The sequence below is a fragment of the Rhinopithecus bieti genome, unplaced genomic scaffold (genome assembly GCF_001698545.2).
Source record: "Rhinopithecus bieti isolate Rb0 unplaced genomic scaffold, ASM169854v2 scaffold_7884, whole genome shotgun sequence".
Taxonomy (NCBI): Eukaryota; Metazoa; Chordata; class Mammalia; order Primates; family Cercopithecidae; genus Rhinopithecus; species Rhinopithecus bieti.
Genome location: NW_016806331.1, coordinates 760330 through 770289, shown reverse-complemented (window position 1 = coordinate 770289; position 9960 = coordinate 760330).

Here is a 9960-nt window from a genome sequence, read left to right as displayed (position 1 = left end):
AAGGAAGGAAGGAAGGAAGGAAGGAAGGAAGGAAGGAAGGAAGGAAGGAAGGAAGGGAGGGAGGGAGGGAGGGAGGGAGGAAGGGAGGAAGGGAGGGAGGAAAGGTCAGTTATCAAACAGACATCTGCACATCCATGTTCATTACAGCACTATTCACAATAGCCAAGATATGGAATCAACTTCAGTGTCCATCAATAGATGAATAAAGAAACTGTGGTGGCCATGTGTGATGGCTCATGCCTGTAATTCCAGCACTTTGGGAGCCTGAGGTGGTGGATCACCTGAGGTCAGGAGTCGAGACCAGCCTGACCAACATGGTGAAACCTCGTCTCTACTAAAAATACAAAGATTGGGTGCGCATGGTGGCAGGTGCCTGTAATCCCAGCTACTCAGGAGGCTGAGGCAGGAGAATTGCTTGAACCAAGGAGGCGGAGGTTGCAGTGAGCTGAGATTGCGCCATTGCACTCCAATCTGGACGACAAGAGCAGAACTTTGTCTCAAAAAAAAAGAAAAAAGAAAAAAAGAAACTGTAGTACATATACACAATGGAATATTATGCACCCATAAAAAGAAAATTCTGTCAATTGAAGCTACATGGATGAAACTGGAAGGTATTATGTTAAGTGAAATAAGCCAGGCAGAGAAAGACAAATATCACATTTTCTCACTCCTACGTAGAAGCTAAAAACATTGACCTCATGGAGGTAGAGGTTAGAATCATGGTTACCAGAGGCTGGGAAGTGGGAGGCAGTGGGGTAGAGATAGGTTAAGGGGTACAAAATACAGTTAGATAAAAGGAATAAGTTCTAGTGTTTAATAGCACAATTGGGTAACTAGTTATCAATAATTTATTGTATATTTTTAAGAGCTGAAAGAGAAGATTTTAAAAGTTGACAACACAAAGAAATGATAAATGTTTGTGGTGATGGATATCTCAATTACCCTGATTTGATAATTACACATTATATGCATGTATCAAAATATCACACGTATCCCATAAATATGTACAATTATTATTTACCAATAAAAATATTTAAAGAAAATTTATAAATGAAGGGAAACAATAAAGTACGTATTCCATCTTTTCTATATGGACTGTATTTCAGGGTAAAAAAAATTAATAAGGAAAACTTTTCTCCATGAAAGTGTTCACACTGACAATTGAAGAAGAAACAATAGAATTGGAATATCACATTTTTTGCACACAGAAAAAAATTGAAATAATGGATCTAGACAATAATCACCACTGGTTTCTCACATAACAGAGACACAACCAAACATTGCATGCCTCTTGATGAAAATACATACCACTGATGGAGCATTTTACTTAAAAACAGTTTAATCTGATAAAAATTCTATTTGCAGATAGAATCCATCAATATGTAGAAAGGATAATACATCATGATAAAGTTGGTTTCTTTCCAAGAATAAAAGGTTGGTAATTCACCACATAGATTAAAAGAAAAAAATTATAAGATTATCTCACAAACGCTTCAAAAGTACTTGAACATTCAATACCAATTCATAATAAAAAATTTTACTGTCCTTAATCTGATAAATACTATCTACACAAATCTATAGTAAACATTATAGTTAATTGTGAAATACCTAAAACTTTCATAGATTTAAAATGAGAAAAGATAAAGGCATTTACTGTCACTACTTTCATTTGATATTGTGCTACAGATCCAGGTCCTAGCTCAAAAAATAAGGCAAAAATATAGTCCTTGAGAACAATGCAAGAAATAACTGGTATGTAGATTGTAAACAGAGAAAGAAACCTGTCATTGCAGATGGCTCAATACATAATGAAAATATTCTAACTCTATGCTATTAGAATTAATATGCTAATTTAGCAAAATCACTAAGTACAAGATAAACAAAAACAATTTCATTTCTATATACAAGCAACAATTATAAATTGAAATAAAAATAACGCTATTTACAATAGCACTTCATATTCTAAAAAACTTAGAACACTACACTATATTACTTAAAGTAATTAGGGAACAGATGAACAGATATACCACGTTCATGGATTTAAAGACCCAATATTGTAAAAGATGTCAGTCCTTTGATCTATAGATTCAATACAAGCCTTATCAAAAACCTCAACATGTTTTTGGTGAGAAGCTTAATGGGCTGATTTTTTAAATGTATGCAAATATGCAAATGGCCATGAAGAGTCAGTCAATAAAATATACAAGAAAAATAACTTGGAGGACTTACATTACAGGATAAAATAAAGCAATAGTGGTTAACAGGAGGCTGGGTAAGAGGATTACTTGAACCTAGGAGTTCAAATCCAGTCTGAGCAGCACAGTGAGAACTCATCTCTTTGAAAAAAAAGGAAAAGAAGGAGAAGAAGAAGGAAGAAGAAAGAAGAAGAAGAAGAAGGAGAAGGAGAAGGAGAAGGAGAAGGAGAAGGAGAAGGAGAAGGAGAAGGAGAAGGAGAAGGAGAAGGAAGAAGAAGAAGAAGAAGAAGAAGAAGAAGAAGAAGAAGAAGGAGAAGAAGATATAGTGAAGACAGTTGTATTGACATAAAAAAAAGTTTTAATGGCCAATGGAATAGAACAGAAAGTTCAGGAAGAGACTGACACATATTCATACCATTAATTAATGAAAAAGGAAACTGTAGAGCAGTGGCAAAAGGCTTATCTTTTAAATAAATAGTGCTGGTTAACTAGATATTCATAAAAAGAAAAAGGAATCTAGACCTATATTCCATACTACACAAAGAACTGAATTCTCCACACTGTTCTCTAAACATGAAAGAACAGTAAAGTCTTTAGAAGACACCATAAGAGAGTGTATTTATAAATGTGTGGTCGGCAAATATTCCTTAAGCAGGACACCAAAAGTAGTACTAATCCTAAAGGAAAAGACTGATATATGGGAATACATTCAAATTGTCAAATTTCATTCATAAAAAAAAAAAAAGATTTAAATAGTTTAAAATCCAACCCACATAACATGGGGAAAAGAATTATAAACGCAAATAATTTGCAAAGGTCTCATATTCAGGAAATATTTTTGAACTCCTACAAATCAATAAGAAAAAGACAACACAATTTAAAAAGTAGTCAAGAGACTTGAGCAGACACACTGCAAGAGGATATCCAAGTTGCCAGTAAACATAAGAAAAGGTGCTCATCCTCTTTAAGTTATTCAGAAAACGAAAATTTAAGTCATAATTAGATAACACAAAATTACTACCAGAATATCTAAAATTAAAGAAAAACAAAACCAAGTGTTGGTGAAGATGTGGAATGACTAGAACTCTCGTACGTTGGTAAAAGAAATACAAATGGAATAACCCTTTTGAAAAACTATTTTGCAGTATCTTTTAAAGCTGACTATACCCTTATTCTATGATCTAGCAATCCCACTCCTAGGTATATTCCCAATAAAAATGAGTGTATATAGACACCAAGAACATGTATAAAAACATCTACAGAAGTTTTATCTAAAATAGCCTCAAGCTGGAAACAAACCAAATATCCATCATACCATAGAATTTTTTTTTTTTTTCATACCATACAATTAATAAGTAAGTTGAGATATTTTTATACAGTGGAATACTTATGACATAGTAAAGAAAATGACTGAATCACTGTCTTCTACAACAACATGGATAGATCTCACAAATACCATGTTGAGCAGAAAAAGCCAGGCATAAGGATTGTATAACTCCACTCATGCAAATGTTAAATATGGGTATAACTAATAGATGGTGTTAAAAGTCAGGATGGCAGTTACCTTTGAGGAAGCACATAGGGAAGATGAATAGAAGGCGCATGAGGGGGTTTCTGGGGTGCTGGTCATGTTCTATGTCCTTATCTGCATGGTGGTTGTATGGATGTGCTTGCTTTGTGAGAATTCTTTCAACTGTATACGTGGAATTCATGCACTTTGCAACAAAATGGTGATTAAAAAAGAAAAGAAGTACCCTCATGTCTACATCAGCATTATTCACAATAGCTAAAAGGAGGGAACAACCCATGTGTCCACCTAAAGACTAATGGATAAGCAAAATGTGTCCCATCCATACAATGAAATATTATTAGCCTTAAAAAAGAAGGAAATTCTGACACACGCTACAACATGGGTGAATCTTGAGGACACTATGCAAAGTGATATAAGCCAGTCACAAAAAAGGCAAATACCATGATGCCCACTCACATGAGGAGCCTACAGTAGTCAGATTTATAGAAACAGAAAGTAGAATAGTGCTTGCCAGGGGCTGGGGCAGGGGAATGGGGGGTGAGTGTTTAATGGAGATAGAGTTTCCATTTTCAAGATGAAAAGTTCTTGAGATGGATGGTGGTGAGGGTTGCACAACAACACAGATGTTCTTAATATTATTATACACTTAACATGGTTAAAATGGCAAGTTTTATGTTATGTGTTTTTTACCACAATTTAAAACTTGAAAAAAGAAAAAGAAAAAGAAACTACCCATATGTTTGGCAATAACAGAACTATTAGATGACTCCAGTCATCTGTGATATGCTTTTGCTCTGCTGGGGCTGATTCTGATGCAAAGTGCACCTGCAGAATCAGCCAGGTCACATGGCACCGACACTTACTCTGCTATGGAACAGACATTTCCTGAGGCAGAATGGATGAACACACCCAATTTGAATAATCTTATCTAATTCTCCAATACATGCTACTTCACATCCTGCTTCTTTCACTTAGCCTACTTTCATCATGTCATCAGAGCTCCATTTTAAGACCACATAGTGTTTTGGCCAATGGATGGAGTCCTGCCCTGCATGGGTCTTTTTCAAATTTCACTTCTCACTTCAACCCTATTCACCAAGTATCCTATGAAAAAAGCCATCTTCTCACCCACACTGATTCATGGCCTTAGCTCTGAATTAACTCTCTCTCTCCCTTCTCCACATTATAATTGGTCTTCTTTGGTTAGGACACATAGTCACCACATGTGGAATGAATGAGTGAACAGGCCAACATCACTGCTGTCCAAAGTTGGAATGAGCTTCTATTAGCTTCTGTTCAAGATGTTCAAGCACGGACTAATCAACTACTTGGAGAGGTGGGGCATAAAAAATCACAAAACCATAACAGATCGTATGAGCCTCTTAGACTTTAGGTATCATCTAATTCAAATAGGTATAAACAGATAATCAAACTATGGTCCCAAAGTAAAATGACTTGATCAAATGCTATCAAGCAATTGCAAAGCTAACAACAGAATTATGTCCCCCAATTTCTAACTCAGGGCAGTCTCCCACCTTTACAATACACAGCAGAGTCTCACAATGCTGGGGAGGATAGACTACATGCTGTAAGGAGTTGCTCATCCTAAAGATGCTAAGAGTACAGTAAGGGGTGACAGGGGTGACATTAGTATGTGGAGATGGTATCTCCTGTAAAAAAAAAAAAAAATTTAGCCAAATTAAATTTAACAGTTAATTTAACAGAGTTTAATTGAGCAAATAAGTCATGAATCGGGCAGTCTCCTGAGCCACAGTAGGCTCACAGACTCCAGCACAGCCATGTGGGGGAAGAGTGGGGGAAGAAGTGACCTACAGAAAAAAAGAAGTGAGGTACAGAAGCAGCCAAATTGGTTACAGCTTGGCATTTACCTTATTTGAACATGGTTTGAACAGTTGGCCCCCTTTGATTGCCCAAAGCTTGGCGATTGCCACAAGAGTAGATTACGGTCTGTTTATATCACCATTTAGGTTACAGTTTACTATGTACAGAGAAACCTTTAGGCTGAACTTAAAATATGTAAGAAGGCACCTTCAGGTTAAACTTGATTTAACACTTCCTACCGTCTCTGAAATTAGAACTTGTTTTCATTCATCCTATGTACATGGCTGCTGTGTTAGTTTTAGTTGCTGTGTAGCAAATCACCACAAACTCAGTAGCTCAAGACACTCCCACTTTTAACTCATAGTTCTGCAGGTGAGGAGTCCAGGCAAATGTAACTGGGTTCTCTTCACAGGGTCTCAAAGGCTGAAATCAAGGTGTCACCTATGCTGGGCTGGGCTCTTCTCTGGAGGTTCCACTGGGGAAGAATCCACAGCTGTGCTCATTCATGTTGGCAGATCTAAGTTCCTCATGGCTGTGCAATCACAGTCCCTATTTCTTTGCAGGTGTCAGCCAGGGAATCTCCTCCACTACAAGAGGCAGCCCACATGCACTGCTACATGGTCCCCTCAATAATCCTGCAACAGAGACTCTCTCTCATGTGTAATCTCTCCCATGTCTCAATTCTCTAACTTCCTTTGTCTCTGACCTCTAGAACCAAATTACAATGGTCATGTACTAGGTCAGGTCATCTCTCCTTCTTAAAGTCAACTGTGCTGTGTAACCTCCTAATTGTGGGGGTAAAATCCATTATTCACATAGTCTCATACTAAGCAGGGTGTGTATACGAGGGCGGGATCTTGGGGTCATCTTATGATCTTGCCTATCACACTGCCCCAAAGCAGCCCCAAAAAACCTAAAGCCTGGTCCACAGACAGCACCACACCGTTATAGCTGTGCTTAGTGTTGAAAAGGTCCTCAGAAGTCAGGGAAGACAGTTCCCTAGATCTCCAGGTAGCAGTGAATTTGACCTTGATTCTAGTTGGGGGAAAGCAGCTGTAGTTCAATGAAAGCATAACCACTTCCCTGCTCTGCCTTATTGGTTAGACTCAAGTTTTCAGCATTTCCAGATCTTTCCTCCACCTGCAAGAACCCTGTGGAAATTATGTCTAATAGTCCATGAAAAGATCAAGGACCAACCAAACTCAGATGTCTTCAGCTGCCATGTTATAATTTATTGGCAATATGTTGAGTAATGTTTTCCTGATTATTTCCTGGTTAAGTTGTTTTACCAGATGAAAAATGGCCAAAGACAGTTATTAATTAAATGAGAATGCAGCAACCAAATGTGAAGAGCTCAAACTCTTTCATTCTGAAGCATCTTTTTTTTAAAAGAAATGGTGGGTAGAACAGAAATGTGTCATACCTTTTAGCTTATAAATTTACTTTCAACATCCATATGCAACTAACTAATGGTTTCGCTTCCTATCAAACAATTCTTTGAACTTGTTTTCCTTCTAAAATCATCCCAATAAACTCATATTAACTACTAGTGAGTCAGACTGCTTTTGTTAAAGAAAAACGGTGGAAAGAAAATTGAATCCATCTCCAAATTTGAAGAGGAAACAGCAGTGAAAGAATAATTTATAAAATGTACTGCACTGCTAATTGGCAATGTATGTCAGTTTTAGACAATGCTCTAAAATCCTAGCATTTTAGAGACATAAAGAAAGCAGAGGATGCTCTGATAAAATCTCTTTGTTTGACAGATAAAAAAATTGAGACAGAGAGATGAAATGACTTTTTCAAAGTCTCATTGCTTGTTAGTGACTGACCCTGAGGCTCTGGATTTGCAAGGACCCTTCCCACTGCCAGGTCATCTCTCTGACCCCTGGAATAGGGCAAAGGAACAATCCCAAGGAATCTCCAACTCGCTTATGGTTTCATGCAGAGGATGTTGCTAACGGAAATACAAAATGACGTAAATTAGGCAGACTTTCATGTGTTACTGTTTTGAACAAAGACAGAACATGTGTCTTCACTTTGCCCCTTGCAGGAGAATCTTCTGCGTGAGCATACTTTGCATCTACTCCAGTGATCTTTTGTAGAATGATCCAAGCAGAGAGAATGAGGTATCAAAGGGAGCTCACTGAGGGGGACCGCACTGCTGGGGACCATGATCCCAGAGCTTTTCTTCCTGAATCTGTGGACTGTCATTTTCAGGAAGGTAGGGTAGATATCCACAAAGACTTTCCAAGCATGCCATTCCTTTCCTTTTGTCCTTAAGATATACTGTCTCTGATAATTAAAGATTTGCAAGTCTTTTAATAAGTTTTTCAAGGCTGTTTTTTTCTTATTAACAAAGAACATTTTGAAGCTTAATAATTATTGTAAGAAATCAATTTAAAAGTGATGTGTTGGCATAAAAGGCATTGATAGTACTTTTCATAAACAGAAAAAATGAAAAACAATTACAAAAGCATATGGGTTTTGTAAGTGAGAGTTTTTAAATACTTCTGTGTCTAAGCCAGGGTCTGTCAACATTGGCAATACTGACATTTGAGACCAGATGAGTTCTTTGCTGTGCATGGCTGTCCTGTGCATGCAGGTTGTCTAGTAGCATTCCTGTCCTCCACCCACTGGATGCCAGAGGCACAGCAACCCCCACACTCCACTGTAACCATCAACAATGTCTCCAGACATTGCCAAATGTCCTCTAGCAGCCAAAACCACACAGGTAAGCATGTAGTTGGACATTGGCTGTGCATTTCAGATTTGAATGCAGACAGCACCTGCTGTCATCAGAGCCAGGAAGACTTCAAAGACAGTTTTACAATAAATCAAATAATCAATATCACCAAATACACTTGCAAAGTTGTTTAAAGAAGAACCTCCTAACAGACAGAGCTGCCTGATAAAACTAGCTGCCTGAGATGTGTGCAAGAGAAGAGTTAGAAACCACCCAGGACAGATTGATGTGGAGGTAGCAAGGCTGCCAGCAACAGGTGGAAGAAGGGCTAGGATGGCACCTAGTTATGCCTCAGGTCAGATGACTGGCATGGGCATGCAAAAAATGTTGCCTTTCCACAGAACATTTACTGCTGAAAGCCCTGCCTTCCATCACTTAACATTTCTATATTAATTATAGTCATAATGTCACATTGTGGTAAATGTGATAAGTTCATAAAAGTACAAAAGACATAAAATGATCTGCCCCAATCTTACCATCAAAGAAATTGCTCTTGACACACACAGAAATTTCTGTCCAGTTGATATTCTACACACATTTTGTCATTATTAAGAGGCCACTTGTTTTGTTTTAAAATTCTGTATTTCAGGAGCATTTCCCACCAAGAAAACTCTTCAGAAACAAAATGTATTCTAGTTTAAGTAACCATCCTTCTTTTGTTGAACGTTTATAAAATTCACCAAGATGAAACATTTTTGGCTCTTGATAGATATGTGTAATGCCAATAATGTACTTAGCTCAACACATAGTAAGTGTTCAGTAAGTCCGTCCTTGGCATTATTACATTGTTAGATCGCTATCTTGAAAAGCTAAACTCCCACCAGCAGTAAGAGTGCTGGTATCATAAACCTTCACCCACATTAAATACTATCATTGCTTCATTTTTTGTAATTTAATGGGTATAAAAAGTATTCCTTGTTGTCTTAAGTTAATTTGCAATTCTTGACTCAGTGAGGTTAAATAATTTGGTTGTTTATTAAACATTTTCTGCAATACATGCTCTGTCTGTGACCTTGTTTTGAATTTCTTGGGGACTCACTTCTTTATCTACTTGCATGAGCCATTCTCTCAATGAAGACGTTAGATATTAACCTTCATCTTTCACTGGTGTTTGTTCACAACTTTCCTTTTTCTTTAATTACAGAATTACACACAAATTTGCTCAAGGTCCTTAGTGCACTCCCAGGGAACGTGAGCTTTTAAATAAAAAGTCTAAAACACTTGACTAAAATCTATTGCAGTAAGGCACAGTTAATGGAACCAACTCATGGGAGTAGGAAGTTCAGAGGGAAATTAAAGTGTTTGTAGATTCCTATCTCCTTTATTAAAAGAATTCAGAGTACATGAACAGTTAGAGGTGAACACTAAATGAACAGATAAAAAATGTTTAATTCTCAAATGGTAGAGCAGAGAAATAAAGAAAACTTTCAGTCTAGCAAAATCAGGAAAGAAAAAAGACACAAGGAAAATAATGATCAAAAAACAAAAAAATGCTAAAAGTAAGTTCAAATGTATTAACAATCACAATAAATGTAAATGAATTAAATTTACCTTTATTAAGGCACAGATTTTTTTAACTACCACAGATCCTAAAACTGAAGTTTTGAATCCAATTTAAAGGTATGTAAAAATGCTAAACGAAGTGC